We start from the raw sequence: 3,191 nt of genomic DNA on the forward strand, positions 1-3,191 counted from the left end.
AAGATGTGGAGAAAAAGATTGAAAGGAGAACCGAGAAAGGCAAAACATTTGCAGTTTACCCTGTCAACGATGGTTGATTGCTTGTTAGAGGTGATAAAATCGACTGCTTAGTTGATTTGGATAGACGTACTTGCTCATGTGGGAAGTACAACCTGATGAAGATACCTTGTCGGCACGCAATTAAAGCTGGGTTTCATGTTGGCAGACAGCCACACACATTGACTGATTTATTTTACACTACAGCAGCTTGGCGAGAAGATTATCATGAAAGCATCAATCCTATTGCTGTTCCTGAGGATGCTTGGTCCATACCAGAAGATGTTGTCGAAGTCAATGTGCTACCACCAGAGTCAAGAAAATCAGTTGGAAGGAATAGAAAACGCAGATATGAAACTGTTGAAGATAAAATTCGGTCATCGCAAACATCACAAAAGAGGCAGCCTCGCAAGTGTAGTAGATGTGGTATCAGTGGGCACAACAGAGCAACTTGTAAAATACCTATATAGCCAGTCACATATGGTAAGGGTCAGCTTATATAGCCAGTTCGTTTATATTTTTTTCAAGCTTGATTTAATTGTGTTTCATGTATGGTTGTTTGTGTTACAGGTTGGTATGTTCAAGTATGCAAGTTGTGGTGCTTGAAAGTGCAGTATTGCATTGTCTCGTATGGTTTTCTCTTCTAAAAACTATCAACTTTGTTTTCATTTTGATTGTTATACTTTGGATAATTCTCATATGGTTTTTTTCTCAGTTTCATTGTTATACATTGACATTATTTTCTCCACACTTTTCTATCTCTATGTTTGTTTAGTTATGTTTTGTTCAGTTATGCTTTTGAGTTTGAGTTTGAGTTTGTTTGACAATAGCTGATGTCCGAGTTTTAAACAAGAAAGGTGGATTGTAAGATGGATTGTAAGAACAGAACACTGAGCACAAAATATTAAGAACCACTTGACTGGTAAAGTCGACTCAAACATTGTAACAACAAAACACTAATTGAAGCCAATACAAAGAACCAATAGACTGGTAAAGACGACAAAAAAACACTAGGAAGAAAATACTTAGAACCATTAGACAGATTTCACTCATTCTTGGCTTCTTAATCTTCCAAAAAGCCATATAATGCTTCCTAAGCAACCTAATTCGAGTGAATTTTTCTGCTTCCTAACTTCTTCTTCTATTGTCTGTGTGATACTACTTTTCAGATCTTCAATCTCTTCTACAATTCTCCCTTGCTCAGCCTCCACCCTTCGAATTTCATCAAGCAAGGCCTCATCAACCCACTTAAATAAATGATTTTCCTTCTTTCGCTACATAGAAACCGTAATTGAATCGAAAAAAAAATCAAAAATCGAATCAGACAGAAAAAGAACATAACAAATCGGTAATTGAATCGAAAAACAAATCAAGACTAAGAACCTGTGCCCCTATTTCACATCTATAGAACCGTCGGTAAGGATTGTCATCAGTTCTAGAATAGAATATCACAACCCCTTTCCCGCACCAGCACATAGATGGCACCCCGTATGAATGTCGCCTTGAAGTATTCATGTGTGTGAGAAACTGCTTCAGAGAGAAAAAGGAGATTGACGGAAAAGATGATCTGAAAAAATGGGAAAAGTCGGGTTTCATTCCTGAGTTGGACTTAAATATGTTGGGTTTTAGGTTTATTATGGATCTAGTTCTGCTCGGGTTTGATTGCTGAGTTGGATCAAAAGTCTGGTTTACAAGAAGCCAAGTTAAGTGTATTACATTTGATTCGATTTATTTACTCCTGCGGGATGAAGATATAGTAAAACAGTTTTGATAACTCATTGTCTATAGTTTAGTGTATTGTGTTACCTTTTGGTCTCGTTCCGTGTTTAGGGTATGATTAGGTTCTCGTTAGGTATTTTTTAAGACTCTCGATTGAATGACTGTGGTTTTCTATTTGTCTCGTTTAGGGTATTGTTTAGGGTATTGTTTAGGGTATGTTTAGGGCCTATGTTACTGTTGATTGTTGTCTCCGAGAAGACTTATTTAGGGTCTACTTAAACACATTGTGAAAAACTAAGAATAATAAACCCCAAAAGCATTTCATTAGATTAAGCATTCATGTTCCTAATAAAACACTAGAAGATAGACATTAAATTAAGCATTTTTCTCCTAAAAGTTAGAATTAAAGCCGAACTATTTACATTTAAAAATCGATTCTCACATAATCTCTTCTACGGTTGAAGAGAGACACTCTGGAGGTTCATAATTTGACATCCTGTCAACCAGTTCCGGGTCGTTAGCTGCTTCCCATAGATCCCACAAAACTTTGTGGCGAGCTTCTTTGATGTTACCATCATTCACCAAAGATAACTTCAATCCAAGCGAATGGCACTCGATGAACTTTATTGTATAGACACCACAATCACATTATATTCAGCTTACCCATGGGGACATAGTGAACCGTATATGCAGCGACATTGAAATCCTTGTGGTATCTCGGTGGCTGAACTGCCTTGACGATGCGAGGAACAAGGTTTGCGAACGCATCCAACTCCTTGTACCTTTTTCTTCCCGAGCAGTCAAACACATCAATGCTCCTCGTCACGAAACTGATACACAATGCGATCCAATGATTCCCGCTAACATGAACAGGGACATACAGTCGATCCACATCTACATTCCATATCTCTTGTGTCCGTCCATGTGGTGGAAGGACCCCTTTGCCGTACGGCAGTAGCAAATGATGAAGCTTGTATTTTCTTATACCCGCCTTGAAACTCTCATACTCCTTTTTAATCATGTTGCTGAAGACAGCAGACATGAAGGCGACACGATGAAGTTCCCATCGTTTCAGAGATGTTCTCTCCCGAAATACATACATCTTGGCGTCAATCTCCTGCATATTACGATGATGTTAGCACACACAATGTATAGAAAACACACATAGAAGCAAAAAGTCTCTAAGTTTTACCAAGTTATGAAGCCATTCGGTTCTATCCATAAGAAGAGTACCAATCTCAGCATCTAACATTGTCGGTCCAATCCGTAGAGGCCTGTAACCAAAACAATGATACAAGTTCAAAACAATGATATGTTTTGTTTAAAATTTAACAACACATGATATGAAACTGCGGAATTTACTTACTTGGATTTAGCTAACCAAGTGCTAACTTTTTCCCAATCCTCTTTACGAAGATACACCAATGCCGCATCTG

This window comes from Brassica oleracea, chromosome C2 (genome assembly GCF_000695525.1).
Source record: "Brassica oleracea var. oleracea cultivar TO1000 chromosome C2, BOL, whole genome shotgun sequence".
Taxonomy (NCBI): Eukaryota; Viridiplantae; Streptophyta; class Magnoliopsida; order Brassicales; family Brassicaceae; genus Brassica; species Brassica oleracea.